This window comes from Crocodylus siamensis, chromosome 1, assembly GCF_052110815.1.
Source record: "Crocodylus siamensis isolate JL-2025a chromosome 1, ASM5211081v1, whole genome shotgun sequence".
In the NCBI taxonomy this organism is placed as follows: domain Eukaryota; kingdom Metazoa; phylum Chordata; order Crocodylia; family Crocodylidae; genus Crocodylus; species Crocodylus siamensis.
In genome coordinates, this window is record NC_143395.1 from 352,689,856 (window position 1) to 352,706,062 (window position 16,207).

The 16,207-nt window shown below is 40.1% G+C and overlaps 1 long non-coding RNA gene across 1 annotated transcript in view; it reads right to left on the reverse strand.

Moving 5' to 3' along the window:
• Window positions 1–2,580: 2,580 nt before the first annotated feature.
• Window positions 2,581–16,207, reverse strand: part of LOC149874929 (uncharacterized) — a 48,280-nt gene continuing 34,653 nt past the window's right edge. The window contains exon 3 of the long non-coding RNA XR_016439991.1: window positions 2,581–3,290. This is a non-coding gene — a long non-coding RNA (uncharacterized LOC149874929). The remainder of the gene's footprint in view (window positions 3,291–16,207) is intronic.

Consider the following 16,207-nt stretch of genomic DNA (forward strand, 5'->3'; position numbering starts at 1 on the left):
GGGGCCTTACAGAGAAGCAAAAGGCCCTTTGTGACATGATTTCCCTCCCTTCCCCCCGCCCCAGTTTTTTTACATGTGAAAGAATGTGTCTACAAGTATATACTGAACAATATGCAACATTCACCAAAAATAGAAAGCAAAAATACTTGTAATTCATTCAACAAAATATGTGTGTGTGTGTATGTGTGTGGCCTGCTACACATTGATGGCATTAAGTTATTATAGAAGGAAGGCTGCCTTAGGGTTCCAGAGTGAGTCCCATCCTGCTTTGGCCAGTGGGTCCCTCCCTTACCCAGCTGACCCTCAGTCCTGTTCTTCAAACCCTAAGTGGAGCCCCCTTATCTCCATCAATGTCTCAGGGCACCAGTCACCTTAAAGGTTCTTCATGGTTTCCTTCCATCCCTACAGCTGTGCCCATGCCTCACAGATGTCACCATGGTGCTGATGCTCCCTGTAGGCTTCAGCCTTCTTAGCCTTAACCTACAGGTTACTCTGGCTATATACTGGTACCCTAGGTCCACTGGCTCTGGACTGCCCTTTCAGTCGCAGGCTCTTGAAGGCCCTTGGCTGCCTGTGTCACCCCCTCTGGGCTCAGGCCCACCCTGTTGTCCCCTCTGGGCTCAAGTTCTGGCTTTCAGCCTCAGCCTGCCTGTGCCTTGCACGCCTGCCTCTGGCAGGGCTCAAAACTTAGTGCACCCCTTGGGCATCCCTGTGGCTTCCATTCCACCCCTTGTAACCATACCTGGTCCTCCAGTCCAAAACTAGAACAAAAATACAAGCAGTCACTTTAAGCTCAATATCTCTCCCTCCAGGTCATCATTTTGCTGCCAAGCCACCTTCCAGCTGTCTAGCTCTCTCAGTTTTCAGGGTACCTGGGATGGCTTGCAGCTTTCACTCCCCAGAAACCTGAGCTGGCAACAGCTCCTCTCCCTGTCTAGTAAAGCGTTGCACTGACTCTCTGCCTCAGGGGCCCATGCTTATAACCTCTGGCATCTCCCTTCTGGTCAGATGCTGCCCTGACTGGCTATAGGTGTGCCCTTTCAGCCTACACGGCATCTTACTGCCAACACCCTTCCTGTTTAACCAGGGCTCTGCCCTACTTTCCTACACCTGGCCAGGTAGCCCTGCAATAGGCACTCACAGCCATAGGTCCCGGGCTGTCTAGCCTCTTCAGCCACCCCATAGTCCTCTGTTTTCTCCACTTGGGGACATCCCTGCTATACCTTTTGCCTTAAAGTAATGGTGTTTCATTGCTCACTATTACAGTGAGCTATAGCTGTATATATCATTCAAGCAAATAGGAAAATAATAAATTTGTAGAGAAATATACTGAAATGTTAGCAACCATATTATTTAATGAACATTCTTTAACCTACTGTGCTCAGCAGATATACCTTTCTTAAACTGGATTGCAAAGGCTCCCAGAGCACTGAAGTGTTCCATAGGCCTTGAGCTGGCTCTCTACATAGACATAAATGCCACTATGATATGCCTAATGCACTTATGAGTGACAAATCACTACCAAAGTTCCTACCATAGATCCATGGGACCATACGTTCATGGGATAAATGTTCTCCTTGTTAACTTGTTTTTTTTTTAATGTACTGTTGTTCTTTAGAAGAAAACCACATTTCAATATATATCTATTTACAAGAAAAACAGTGAGACCAGAATCACACTGGATTATTATAGATTATTTTATTATCCAATATTTTTTTAATGTAACATACACTTTTTAGCTGAAATCCTAAAACCATGATCGTGTCACTGATTTTTCATAGAAGCATCTCTATAGAATCCAGTTGACCTCAGCAGAACTTCAAGTATGTGTAGATCTATTCCTATGCAGAGTCAGTTGCAGTGTCAAGGGATAATTTTGTAACAAAGCACAGCAAGAGGTAGAACATGCTAAAGTATGATCAGATGTCAGAAGAGAAGAGTAGCAGACAAGGTTCTTTTGTTAAATGTGATATCTTTTATTAGACCAACTAAGTAGTTGTAAAAATTCTTCTTTGCAAGCCTTTGGGCACAAACTCCCTTCTTCAAAAATTGTAGAGAGTCTGCTTTTGGTTTGGGTGTTCACCTGGGTAGATTAGAAGACAATATACAAAAATGCAGGTCTGTCAACGTGAAAATGTGTGGTAAACAATAGGTGTTGGCAGGGAGGAAGAAGGAGGGTGTTGACCTGGTGAAAGAATGCCACTAGTAAACTGCAGAGAGGTTACCTGAGGTTCTCAGATGGCAGACAGGTTATAATGTGCCATAAATCCAATGTTTATATTTAGTCCATGATTTTTTGATCCAGTAGATCTATGAAGTGAAGTTCATGGGCTTGTCTATGAAAGGTGTTTTGAAAATTGCCTTTGAGAATTAGAACTGAGATGTTGGAGAGAGACTGGTTGTCTTGTGAAAAAGTGTGCACCCACAGGTAATTGGGTATTTTTGTCTTTGATATATTTTCGGTGCGTGTTCCATGTTCATTCTGGCGCATAGTTGTTGTTTGGTTTCTCCTACATATTTTTCATCAGGGCATTTAGAGCACTGGATGAAATATATAACACTTCTGGAGGTGTAGGGGCAATATCCAGGAATGTTGATGGTTCTGCCATGTACTTACTGTAGGGGTGGTGGGTATGTGCTGTCAGGTTTTACATTTCTTATTCCAGCGTGGATACATTTGGTGTGGTTTGCGCAATAGGTAGTTTGCTTCTGTATAGCTATATCTATATAGTAGTGCTATTTCATTTTAATCACGGAAAAATGTGGAATTTTGGGTTGCTTTTTTTAATCCCAAAATTGGGGATTTTTTTTTTTTATGAGAAAGATCACATTTTTGAAAGAGCCACCTCGATACCATGTAAAGAACTGCTGCAGTATGAAAAGAAAATCCCCATGGGTCACACAACATTAGTTATGACATACCATCCCTCCTGGAACCTGTACAGAACAGTCCTCAAACAACCCATACTAGAAGAATAGCCAGTTCTCAGAAAGCTCTTTCCAGAACCACCCATCCTAGCCTAAGTCAAATCTTCCTCCCCACACACCTATTATCTACCATGCATTTTGATTTTCACAAACTTGCATTTTTGCATATTGGCATCTAATCTACCCAGGACAGCACCCAAACTAAAGTAGACTCTAATGCCTGAAGAAGGGTGTTTGTGCCCCAAAGCTTACAAAGAACAACTTTCCCAACTATGTAGTTGGTCTAATAAAAGATAATCACACTTACCCACAGAATCTTGTCTGCCTATGTCCTTAGATCAACAGGGCTACAACTAACAGCTCTGAAAAGAGAAGAGTAGCAGCAATGGTTGAGTCATGACTTGCACTTCACAATAGTTCAGTGAACAACTTTATTGTGTTGCATTTTGCTGTTTTAAACAAACTATACATATAAAACCCAACAACCATATATCTTGGAAGCAGGGGAAATGCCGCACAGGCACTCCTTAATAATGTCCCTGCTGTTGTTTTTCTCAGGAAGTGTGACTTACCTCTAGGGAAAGCCTTAACTCAATAAAGCTGAATGAAAAGAATGACAAGAAAAACTGTTTATACAGATTTTTTCTTATAGGGCTATGTTCTTGAGTCTTGCAGGACTAACATTTCTGCAAGAATTCTTCATAAAAAGTAACATTGCTTAATGAAACTGACCATGCAGGGAAATTTCACCTATGCAGAACAGGTTTAATTGACCCAATTATGGCAAATACCCATCTAGGAATTTAAAAATATTTTAATGACTATCTTGAGTGTCCATAATATTTGTTATTTGTGGGCATTTGAGAAGTGAATGTGATGATTCTGTCAAGAAGATGTTAGTGAGTTATGTTTTTAAATAGTTAATTGGCTCTACTCAGCATCAGCTCTGACCTAGAAAGATCACCTGCTAGTGTGAGGGAGTTCTGTACTTTTCAGATCCTTTCATTTTTAGTCCCTCTGCTCTCAGTACATGGGTGTCAATGATGCTAAATGAGGCTCCTTTGTGATAAATGTGTTAGATAATGGACAGAGACCATGGACAAGTTTTAGTAAGTCAGTAATTGGCTGTTGAGTGATATCTGTTATTTTCCACTGACCCAGTCTGTTTTGAAATCAGTGACCCATAAGTGAAAGATTTATATCTCTTTACCCATTTATTGAAATGACTTTGTAGAGAATATATATAGACTGTATATAGCAGATTAATAGGGGATAAGAAAAATTGGAGTGGATTTTGGTGTGACCTCCTCTATAAGTTAAAAAACAACTAGACTGTGGATAGACAGACAAAAAGGGGTACAGTGGGTAGGTGCCCAGGCACAATACTAGGTAAGTCCTAAGCTATGCCACTGACCTACTGTCTAATCTAAGACAGAGGAAGGGCACAACTGACGAAGAGTCACAATCATGGCTTCGTTTATATCAAATGTACTGCAAATGGCACAGGCAGCCCCTGTGTGTGGCATACCACATGTTGTGGAGGGTAAAGGTTCCAATCAGTGGCTGATAAAGCAGAAAATGGAAAATGCAGCAGAAGATCAGTCAAAAAACATAAGATAGGAGGCAGAAAACAGAGTTGCAGATTATGCAGGAGAAGATCAGTGGCAGTTAGCGAAGGTGCAGAGCTAATTTATGGCATGCCGGAAAAAAATGGTTAGTCCTTACTGATTTATCCAATGATTCTTTAATGAAAAATACATAAACTGTGTCAGAGGTATGGACTATAACACAGAACTCCCCCTCCCCCCCCCCCCCCGGCTGTATCCTTAGGAGTAGACTAAGAACCTCCCTCTCAGTTTGAGCTTTCTCTCTAGCTATGCAAATCTTTCAAACCTTCCATACAAAAGTCAGGCTTCTATAGGTATGGTAAAGAGCAGTCCCAGGATAGGTGGTTAGTAGCAGATGTGTGATGAATCCCTAAGATTGTTAAAGACATACACTCAGATCTCCCATTTCCTGGACAAGTATTTTAGCTTAAATAAATAGATAAATAGATATTGTACATAAGGTCTATTAAGCATGAAATGAAGGCTTTTGAGGTAAGAAGAGCCCAACATGTGGAGAAAAGAAGAAACCTAGGTAGAACCCCTCACCACATTCAGGATTGTTTCATACATACAAACTTGAAATGTGATAAATGCAGAAAGGACTGTCACTCAAGAATTGGGCCACACATCTACAGCCACACTCACAGATGTTTAGTGAGCTGATGCCTCACACAGCGTGATTCTATTGCCTTGTGAGACAGACAGATGCCTGTTGTCTATCTATAAGGTAACCACAGTTTGCTCTCATTTTGAAGGAAGGTTACTGTAGGTGTTGAACTCATCTTAACAGTGTCAGGAGTGCTCTAATTATGCCTACAGGACTATTTCCATTAGGCAGAGGGATACCAAAAGCCATTCAGTAGGCAAACCTAATCATCCTATTTTACACACCTTTGTTGTCTTGTGAGTTTAAATTGTTTGGGGCAAGGACTGTCTCTTAGTATGTGATTGTACAATGCCTAGCATAACTGGGCATTGAACTTGATGAGGACTCAAGGCAGATGTGTAACTAGCAGTTTTGGCACCCTAGAAAGCAAAACTGTCAAACTAAAGTGTATGCAGAAGTGGTGTTGAGTGCAATATAAGAGAGAGACTCTACGTGTTGGAGAACAGGGGTACGCAGCACTACAGGATGCTGCTGCCACTCCTGCCCTAATTATGTTACTGACTCAAGAGTGAGAATGAAATGTAATAAAATAATCTTTTTATTACTTCATAAGGGAGAGGAAGTAATTATTCCACTAAACCCTTGAATGGTCTATACAAGAGGCAGCCAAAAATAACATTTCTGTACACCAAGAAATGCATGGATTACAACTATGTTAGTCCCTTCTGGGTCTGCTTCCTCTTGCCCCTCAATCATGGTACACATGCAAATCATCAGGGTGAAAAATGAATTGTTTTATTCATAGTACAATTAGGCAGTAAAATAGCTCTATATGGTAGAAGGTAGTGATCACTGCAGTAGCAGGACAGTGGTTTCTGCACCCATACCTAAAGAAGCATACAGGTATATCTCTAAATAATTCATATTTTGCACTGGCACAGGTTATAATCAATGTCCAAGTTCTTATATACCAAGTGCTACAAGAGTGTGGGATGTAAAAGACAGCTAAGAAAGCACAGTGCAATTCCTTAGTAGTCTGAAGGAATGAACTTTTATATTCAGTCTTTTTTTTCACTGAAGTCATCTTTAACTTAATTTTGCCAGGAAGGAATTTAACAACTAGAAACCAGAACATGTTGAAATGCCAGAAACTACTATAGAACTGAATTTTGCTCAAGTGTCAGTGACTCAGGAGGCACAAGCAAGTATAAAAGGCTAAACAACAAAAGCAGTTCAGTTCATCTCTCAATATCAGTGTTGCTCAAATATTCATAGTTATTTTTTCTGGTCAACATGATATCTCTTAATCTGTTAATTTAAAAGTGAATTATATATAATGTTTGCCATTAACTTAGAATTCTCTGACTTAGATTACTTAGATTACTGAAGCTTGAACCATGAAGCTAAAATTAGCTGATCCTCAGAAAACCATGATAGAAGAATTTAAATGGCCAACCATACTTAGATCCAACCATGGATATGAATGTCTGTATGCACATTACTTAACATTAATTGTGAAAAAACTGTTACTGTGCTTAGTTTAGAAAATATTTCAATGTTCATACTACCTATTCATTTGTACTAATTATTACATTACTGTTTGACAGTACTATTGTAAAATTAGTAGATTACCACATCACCATAATATTGAAACATAGTGGCTGCCTACAGATGTGCTCAGAAGTGGGGTGAGGGAAAGTGTTTTAATTACAGCAGTTCCCAGAGAGCCATTCTAATTAAAACAGCCCAGCCCCACTTTCACCCCTCCTCAGCATTTTAAAATGGCCATGGTAGTGCTTTAACTAAAGCTTACTTGAGATTTAGTTAAAGGGCCCCTGTGGCCATTTTGAAATGTAGGGGCACTTAATATTAAGGGTATGTAAAGCTTCAGTTGCTGAATCAATCTGGAGGAGATTTGGTCCGATTAGGCAGCCGGATCTCGGAATCTGAATCAAAATGAATCGGGAGACCAGTTAAAGGTCCGAATTGATTCAAAGCCTCCAAATCAGTTTGGAAAAGATTTGGAAATTCAGGCGGTCCACTGCAGGGAGCTGGACCCAGGCTCCGTGCTGCTAAGTAGCGGGTGGGGGGAGCTGGATGTGAGGGGTGAGGGAGCCTGGCAGGGACCATGGGGAGGATCCCTGCCAGGTCTCATCCCCTGCCTGCTCCCCCAGACCCCCTGAGCACCTCCTAAACCCCCACCCACTCTCCCAGCTCTGTTAATGGCTGCCCTGATTGGCCCCAGTGTCCCAGCACTTAAAAACCCCCATACAAAAGCCCTGCATTCATCAGCTGCTGCAGTGGCCATTGGGGCATCTGGAGGCATATGGCAGAGTCCCCCCCCATGCAGCACAGGGCAGTGGGGGGCAGTGAGGATCAACACTTCCCCTGCCTGGCAGGAGCTGGTGAGCATGGCCCCTTTTTTTTTAAAGTGTCAGGATGCTAGGGCTGGGCAGGGGATAGGTTCTGTTTGATTTGGAGATTCGGAATCGGCCGAATCTCTGAATCAGATTTGTCTGAATCAATTTGGGACAGTGATTTCAATCACCAAATTGAATCACTGTCCCTTGAATTGGCTGAATCTGAATCCGAAGTGAATACTAGCCGCTTCGCACAGGCTTACTTAATACACATGACAGTTCGGTGTCACTGTAGCATTCTAATTAAAATGTGAAAGAACACTTCTATAGGCAGCCTGTATTTGTAAAACAGAAATTTGTCCAATAGTCACATAAGTTGCATGAGGCATTCATCTATAATAATTACTTATTTAAGGAATGTCAGATGATACCTACTTTGTTTTTTCTCTTAGCATAATACAGCTAATTTAGAACCTATTTCTGTACTGGGTGATTTACATAGCTCTTTCCTGACATGGGTTAGATACAGAATGATGTCTCAGGTGTTCACAGTATGAAGTGTCACAGCAAAAAACTTTATTAATACACTAATGTGGATTAAAATCAGTATATTATGCATTCAACATCACTAAAAAGGATTTTTTTTTGCTACTGTGCATTAGGGCAGCCCAATGCATTTCTATGTAGTACCTCATATTAGAACTGCTAAACTTAATACACAGTAGAAAAAGCTTATTAATGAGTATGCCCCATGGTACACACATTAGATCCTTATAACATCCAAAGGTGAACAAGAGTTTCTCAATCAAGTGAGGTCCCTAACCTCATGGAGTCAGGCTTCCTTTTAATTGTTTGTCCTATAACCCCACATCTCTTGCATTCTTGGAAACACAGTTTCTACAATAGGAAGAGAAGAGGGTTTCCTCACTTAAACTGTTAAATAGACCAGTGTTTAGGATACTGTCCTGGAGAATAGGTTTGAATCGTCTCAGACTGAGGAAGGCCTATATCTCAGGTCTCCTACTTCTAATGTGAGTGTTATAAAGTTTACACTGTTATAGGAAGTATGGATCCTCCTCTGTTAAGGTGTTTGAATAAAAGTTGATAAAAATGTTGTACCAAAACTAGTGTTGTTAGTGTAAGATACATATGTGAAGATGCCTAACAGATAGGACTCCTCCAAAGTCTATCACATCTCTCTCTGGATTCCAAGAGAGTTTAGGTAGAAGTTAGATGTCTAGCTGCTCAATATGAAAGGCTTCCAAACATGATCATAAGCCCAAGTTTGGGAACTTAGGAAAATCTGTGAGTCAAAATGTAAAGACTGAATTAATTTTAGGCACCTGATGTTTTTTATGGCCATTGGCACACAAGCATTGTAGATTGTTTTATGGAATTTAGGTGTCTAAATCCTGTTTAAGTCCCATTTAACACCTAACTGACCAATCTAAATCAGACCTCTTGTTTAAAATAAATTTCAGCAACTATTTTTTTCACCAATGGGTTTAATATTGTCAAAGCCCTCTACAGTTCCTCATTCTTTCTTTTCATTTAACCTAAATAATGTCACTGTTTAGCAGGAACTGAACTAATGTAGCTGATGTTAACACAGAGTGTAATAATTATGAAATGTAGCCATGTTAGTCTTGTCCTGTAAGCAACTTGAAAACTCCATTTTCTATCCTTCTGCTTGGCATAAGTGGATGAACTCTGCATAGCCTTTATGTACAAATGTGTGTAAAAGGGTGAATGTTGAGAGAATGGCATAGAGACGGGAGTAGAAGATTTAACTGTTTATGTAAGCAACAAGGTGCCAAATGTAAGTTACCAGTCAGTAAACTAATTAATGAATGGCTGAAGAATCCCTTTGAGGCCAAGACACAACAGGAGATAATGAGGAGAAAAGCACACATCCTGCCAGATGCACAGCAAAGACACTCCAAGGCTGAGATAAGAAGAGGACGAATGAGAAATGACTGTAGCAACAGAAGCTGGGTATGGAAAAACCCCAAAGCACTGAAACAAACGATGCCAATCCCTATAAAAGAATACTTTAAAAATGCCAAGTTGGGTGAGTCGTTCTCTACTGCTATTTCATTGGAGCACAAATGTGTCTGTTCACCTTGCTCCAAAATGCTGGCTCCAAGCTGCTGTCCCCAAGCTGCTATCTCCAAAATCTTTCTGCAGATGCTATCTTCTAATATCATCATCTACTCAATAAGCTGGGGTTGGCCACCCCATGCTGCTATTAAGCAACTATTGCTGGTAACTATATCTGATGTATGTGCACGGATGGAATGGTTTTGTGTATGTGTGTCTGTGTATAATGATGTGCATAATAATTTGTGTGTGTTTGTATGAATGATGTGTCCAAACCTGTGTCTAGTTCATGTAATCATAAACGTGGCATTTGCCTTATCCCTTTTTATAAGGTCTCACTTGTGAGTTGAGCAATTGCCAATTTGTGTAACAACTGTATTTTATGAAAGGCTAGGGTTTGTGTGGGTGATTTTCTTTTATTTGACTAACTTTATGGTTGAGATAGACTTAGACAGCTTTTAAATGAAATGTCTTTTTCTTCAGATCACCTCTAGCTATAGTATTAAATGGTCAACAAGAATACACTGCACACCACAAACAACAAGTTTGCTCCTGCACACCACATACCACAAAGAACCACCTAATGCTCAACAATGAACTTAGGATCTTTAGTACACAAAAGAAAGACCTCAACCACTACAATGTATGACAAGAAGAGAGCAAGACAGCTGGAAATGCCTAGGGTCCTCAAAGGGAGGGGGATATCTGAAGGAAAATATGTTCAGATAATCCTAGGAAATGGACTATGTCCTATTTTGGAGAGAAGGAAAACAAATGGACTTCAGCAATCTGATTGGGGGAAAATGCCTTCCTGATCCAAATCTGGGGATCAATTTTATACTAATCATATGATCAGGAAACACTAGCCACTCACCCAAAAATTCTCAGAGCCATTTTGAGCACTAGCACAGGTAGTATTTTCTAGCATGTTTCTCTAACAGTAGTCGTTCTCTGAAGATTCATGGTGTCACAGAGTGGGATCCCCAGGGGTGGCCGTGATGCCCCTGGTGGCTCTGTGACCATGCAAACTCTGCCCAAGGGTGCCCTCTTATCTCTCCTGCCATGTCTTTGATGGAAAAATAATTCAGAAGGCTGCCCACAAGCCTTTGCTTAGTGTTGGTTCACTGAACCTTACTCAAGCTCTTGGATGTCTATGTCCTTTGCCAAGCCTCTCTTTAGTCTGGTGCTGCAAAAGACACCTCAAGCCTTATGGACCAATTGCGTGGATCCAACCACGCATTTACCATGCCCCATGACTCAAAGATGTTACATTGCTGTTATGCTTTGTTGGGGCCTTGACCTACTTGGGCTCTGCCCCTTTGATATAGCTAGGCCTTCTAGCCTAGACCCACCGTTTTGGGCCCAGATTTGAGGCACTAGCCCAAAAACTCCTCTTATTCCTGGGCCCTAGGCCCCTCTCACTGCACCCTCCCTGATGCTGGGCTCTCTGCAGCCCCTGAGACTGTACCCCTCTGGTGCTGGGGCTCTACACAATCATATGCCCCTAATGAGGCTTCCTCCTCCCTTATTAGCCTCTTCCCAGTCCACCGGTTCAAACAATAACACAACCCTAGCCCCTGTGCTACAACATAACATTAATAATAAAGGTAGCTCTCTGCTCCTTTAAGAGAGCCAACTCCCACCCTTAGAATACCAGTCCCTTTTATCTCTGGGCACCTTGCAAGCCCCTAGAATCTTACTGTATTCAGACGTAGCAAAGCAGGAAACCAAATACATTGTGCAGGAGCTTGTTCTCCGCCAGTTGCTGAAGAAAGTGACCCCTCCTGAAGACTCTATTTATATGTCCAATTCTTCCCTGGACCCCACTAGGCCCCCAATCCCACCAGTTCTCCTGCAGACCCTGCCTACCCTTCCGATCCCCCATGACCCCTCCAATCTCCTCCCCCCCCAGAGCCTGCTTGTCCCTCAGATTAACCCAAGCACCCCCCTCTTCCCACTATCTCACCCATCCTGACTTATCTTAGATTGGGTGGCCTTTTAAAATTGAATTTAACCTCCCCTTAACCTCCCCGGATGCCTGTATATACCCTAAACCATGCATTCTTGGCTCCTACATGTGAACAATGAAACCATGAATAAGAAGTTAATTTACATTAAGGATGTCAAAGAAACTGTTTGCAGACAAAATTCAGAAGCAAGTTACCCAACTGGTGGGGCTCCAAACAGGGCCAGAAATTTGGCCGTGGGTTCAGGAGTGGCAATGTTAATTGCCCAGCTCCTGGAACTACAGTAATTAATAGTGCTGCCACTCATCCCACTGCCAAATTTCTGGCCCTGCTGGAAGCCCTACAGGCTGAATCTAGAGCACAAATCTGTGAAATTATGGAGTAAAATTTGGTGGTTGCTATAGGATAATTCAATATACCATAAATATGGTGCATCAAGTATTACAAGCACATTGAAAGTTGAAGGAGATGAAGGGTGAACCAGGCGATGAATGAGTTTTTTCCTTGAAAGAGATATTACAACTACCTATCCTGATCTTCTTTACTTCAATACTTCATAAAATTGCCTGTCATCTAAACTAAAGTGCTTCCTCAAAAAGATATCAAACCACCCCAGTGCAAACTTGCTTTAGTGTTGAACCTTTCTCTACCATCAAAAGACATATTTCACTTGGGACTACTTTTTCTTGTTTCAAATTTGGAATAAAATCCTGCCCATGCTATCAGCAAATTCAGCTCTCAAACTACTGAAAACCTCATGTGCAATTAACTCAAATAAGGAACGAGTCTCTTTTCAGGTCCCTCTTGAAGATAAGAACCTGGAAATTAAGACAATTGATAAGGACACCAAAATAGTTCAATTCATCCTTGCAACATTTATATTGCTATCCATTCCATCTCATGGTACTGAAAATATCTCAGTTTTAACGTTCTCTTTCTCAGTTTATTTCTATTGATAAAATAGAAAGCACACTTCCAGACTGCCTAGTAAGTTGATATAATTAAGACCTGGTTTATCTATCATTATATGGCTTTAATATTGTCATAAAATCAATATATGAAAATATTTAATCATAGCTGAAACTATTTGAGCACAATAAATCTAAATAGCATGCCAAAGCTTTTCATTTTGCTAGGTAAGAACATATAGACAGATGGACGTTTGATTTGACATAGTCATTCATTATCCTTCTGATGCATTGTGAATGGTGATCCACAGGGATGTAAGGTTTTACAGTATATATTATCAATTGATCATCATTCAAATATTGTGTCATAAATTAAGTATACTAATTGCAGTTGAGTAACTAAAAATGAAATGCAAGGGCTTAGTTCTGACCTCTCTCACAGTTTTCATTGTATGAATTTAGCATTTAAGTCCTGATCCCATAAAGACTTGATTATGTGCTTAACTTTGTGCAATAGAAGTAGTTCTGTATGGTGCATAACATTAAGAACACAAGCAAGTTTTTTTTCCAAAAAGAGGGTAATAGATGGTACCAACTAAACACGTGAAATATATAGATACCTCTGTACTGTATTGTCTGGGTTATCTAACAGCCTGACTTAAAGCCCACTGAAATCAATAGAAAGGCTCCCTATGATCAGTCTTCTACTGAGTTCCCATGCACAATAAGCAATTTTCTAAAACAAACAGTAATGTAATGTATCTAAGGGTAATTATAGGCCTAAGATGGTTAAGTTAAACATTTAGGTGCTCATTCATATCTATTTGCATATAAGTACTCTATCCAGTGTTCCAAGAGATAGTGCTGTGCATGTACATTTTAAGTTATTGTTTTTATTTATTAAACTAGATTTTCATTTACACTATCCTCTTTTTGACCAAAACTCCCTTTAAAATGGTGAAAAAAATCTTCAAATTGTTCAAAAAACTTTCGCTTAAAAAATTTCTTCTGATAAATTCTGATATCCCCTGAAATGTGAATAAATTTGGCACTCTAATTTTGTTACAAAACAACCTGTTTTTTTTTACATGCTTTACTTAAAACATAATTATTTTAAACACAACACCTTATGCATAGTAGTATCATATTCTATGAGGTGCAATGAGGTGCTGCTACAAGGTAATCAACCAGAATGCCACCATTTTTGTCATCAGGAACTGTGATTTTATAGTTCCATATTAAAGTTGAGAAAAGAGTTTCCATTTGGTGTTTCTTTGTCATGGGTGATATTCACATATCTATAAAAAGCCTACACTTGAGGTCTTGACTCCACTCAAAATACATTGTTGTAGCACCTTAAGTGCTTCATAAGCCTTTGTATAAGTCCTCAGAATAGAAATGAAATGCACCCAGTTGTACTTTTTATCCTCCATAAACTATATTTGAAATGTAGGGAGTCTATAGTGTGTAATTTATGCTTTCTTCTGACCCCCTTAGTGTGAAGGTTGTAAGGCTCACATAGACTACCTTGGAGTGAAATAGGCCTCTGAATTATAATCCAGATTGTTATGGCATTAGGTTTCTGTGAGCTCTATGGTATTGGAACAATCTTATTACATAGTTGCATTTAATACTGTTGTATCTGATTTGATATCAGCTTGTTTCTGTTACAGATGTAAATGAGGTTTTTGAACCTTGATGCAGCAACTCATCTGTGAATTTTGTTTCTTAATTTGAAAATCAAACTTGCCAAAAAGTTCCTTAAGCTTAAATACCCAGACCCCTCATTTAACTTCTGCTCTAAATCTGCTGTAGCACATTGCTTACTTGATTTTCTTTGTATGTTTGGAGCTGCAGAAAAGCTCCTGCTGAGATTCTGATATGAGTGCAAGGCAAGAAGGCTCCTAAAAGAAATTAACAGCCCTCTTATTGCTAATTAAAAGCTCTTTGCTTTCTCTCCACATGGCCAGTACAGCTGCTTCACATCCTCTCACTGCTAAGGAAACACATAAATTCAAAGACAATATTGTGAACAGCACCTGGCACTTGCTGCACCTGCCGTGATGAGACTATATTTCATTCTGTCAGTAAATTAACATTCTCCAGGGCTGAAAGGGGTGATTTTTTTTCTCATTCAGCCTCTTCCATTGTCCCCAGTGGTAAAGAGACAGTAGTTTTGCTTCCATTTTTGGTACTAAATAGATCATATTGTTGTTTGCTTCACTGGTGCAGACACCTGCCTCCTGCTGTAAATGTTGTGTTCCACTTCTGAGAGATTTCCCTAGGGCTCTACATTCAAGTATTGGCTTGTAACTATGGCTTAATATCGTGTCAACATCTCTTAAGGAAGATACAGCTTGTCAAGTCATTTCAGGATTGAACCTTCATCTAGTGAAATTCTAAAAATGTCCTTTGAGTGTTTGAAGCATGAGAAGACAAATAAAAGGCTAGCAAGTCATTTGTAAAGATAATAGCTAACAGCATGCATTTTCCATTTCCCCCCTTTCCATTAAATGTTGGTAAAGAGAGAAGAACAGACTTTAGGGCAGTGATCTTGGTTATTTATAAACAGATCAAAGAAAGTCCCGAACTTTCATGCATCTATCAGGACAGGAAAAAGTAGCAACAGAAGCAGAAGAAAGCCTCAATCAAACTGATACATTTAAGCACTGACAGATTGATCCTAGAGATTCTTTTCTGAGAAAGGGCAGTTCACAGATGCATAAGGCATGAAGTGTTCGTCTATGAAAGGATTTTGATATTTTTAATATAAACTTTTATTTAAAAATAACTACATCTGTCCGGACACCAGAGTGTTTTGGCACTTGTGTGTTCAGCAACATGGGTGTGGTTAGAGGAACATTATTTTGCTGATTGAGTTAGAAGCACAGGTATGTGAGAGAAATCATTTTATAAAATTTAGTAAATGGTGAAAGAAGACTTTCTAGCAACCAACCCCCTCCACTCCTCTCCAAGTTGATTCAGAGTAACAAAGAAGGGTGTAGGAATTCACACTTGTAACAGGTCTTGATTTTTAAAAATAAATTGAGGCATGTTGCACCTCAAGCTCAGGAGCCCATGAAAACTGAAAGCAAAAGTATTCAAAAGAACTTCTCTCAAACAAAACTACTATGTTTTGTGGAACACTTTAAATCATAGGAAAAATTCAACTTCCACTTATTAGGGAGAAAAGTCACTGTGAGGGAACAGGACCTACAATTTAGCACCTACTCCAGGGCCATTTGTGCATTTTACCCAATTACTATGTAATACAAAACCCATTACTTTGACATCAATTAGGTGTAATGTTATTGTAAGTGATGACACAATCCCTGATTATACTTTAGTAATGGAGGGCCTTGTCAGGGCCAATGGAGTTGCATTAGTGCAAATCACAATGGTCTCTGGCTTTCAATGCAGAGAGTGGTCGGAGAACAAAGTAATTACCAGTTTTTAATATCGCTCTTCGATTCCCCTCTGTAAGGTGAACTACCTGGTGACAGGTGTCAGAGGAGATGTGTGATTTGGCAGAAATATGACAATGGAGAGAATGGGTTGGATGAGTGGATGGACCAGCAAAGCACTTAACTTATCTTTGACAATGGTTTGCTCTTATACATGTGTAGCAGGCTTGCCTTTTAGAGCCTGGGTTCAGTCCCAGGATTGAAATCTTGCTGCTTTGATTGGTGGAACTCATCAACAAAAGGAGCTCAGTCATGTCCCTTTCCTG